Here is a 1,151-nt window from a genome sequence, read left to right as displayed (position 1 = left end):
TCTCTCTCTCTCTCTCTCTCTCTCTCTCTCTCTCTCTCTCTCTCTCTCTCTCTCTATATATATATATGTATATGGTGGAATACCCCATTAAAGATGATGTATGAGTATTTAGTAGAGAAGACAAAATCTAGGCAACTTCAAATAACAAAAGAACAATATTCAGACAAACATAAGACTAGTGAAAATATACACACATATACGACAAGCTTCTTTCAGTTTCCGTCTACCAAATCCACTTACAAGGCTTTGCTCGGCCCGAGTCTATAGTAGAAGACACTTGCCCAAGGTGCCTCACAGCAGGACTGAACCCGGAACCATGTGGTTGGGAAGCAAGCTTCTTACCACGCAGCCACTCCTGCGCCAATAGCCACTCGGCATTCCATCGGTTACAATGACAATGTAACCAATCTGACCCAATCAGTGAAACGACCTGCTCTTGAAACTAATGATTCAGTGTGACACAGAATGTGACAAGGCTGGTCCTTTGAAATACAAGTACCACTCAATTTTGTCAGCTGAATGGACTGGAGTAACATGGAATAAAGGGTCTTGCTTAAGGACAATGCGCAGCCAGGGATTGAACTCACGGTCTTACAGTGACAAGCCAAACACCCTAACCATTTAGCCATACACCTTTACACACACACACATTATATGTGGTGGTGGCAAGGGGTGTTGTATGGTGGTTTTCATTATTTTTTAATTAGCAGAAAGGTACAAAAGCAACTGGAGGACTTAAGGCTGAGAGTTTTATAATGCATTAATCTCATGTAACTTTCTGCTGAATAAAATTTAAAAACAAAAAAAAAAACATACATATACTCATGTACTGAGTTTTATTTCTCCTGTTTGTTCCACCAGCCCCCACCCCACCCACATGCGCATCCATTCTATTCATGAGTTTTACAAGAATAAATTTTTTTTTTCTTTATTTTTGCAGTCTAAAATTATTATATTTTTTTTAATCAGACTCCAAACCAATTTACATAATTTGCTTATGATTCCCTGTCTCTCACCACATCTATTATGGAAATCCAAATCCAATTCTTGTTCAGATTTTGTTCTGCACAGTAGTTGCTATCTACAATAAAGAACCTTTTAACTTTACTATGCAATATTCCAGTAGAAAATAACAGATTCTGTGATGACTA

At 38.1% G+C, this 1,151-nt stretch overlaps 1 protein-coding gene across 4 annotated transcripts in view; it reads left to right on the top strand.

Annotated features, from left to right (window-relative positions):
• Positions 1 to 1,151, top strand: part of LOC106870908 (FGFR1 oncogene partner 2 homolog) — a 25,243-nt gene that overhangs the window by 15,257 nt on the left and 8,835 nt on the right. The window lies entirely within an intron of this gene.

The sequence above is a fragment of the Octopus bimaculoides genome, chromosome 7 (genome assembly GCF_001194135.2).
Source record: "Octopus bimaculoides isolate UCB-OBI-ISO-001 chromosome 7, ASM119413v2, whole genome shotgun sequence".
NCBI classification, from domain to species: domain Eukaryota; kingdom Metazoa; phylum Mollusca; class Cephalopoda; order Octopoda; family Octopodidae; genus Octopus; species Octopus bimaculoides.
This window is presented reverse-complemented; position numbering and strand designations above follow the sequence as displayed.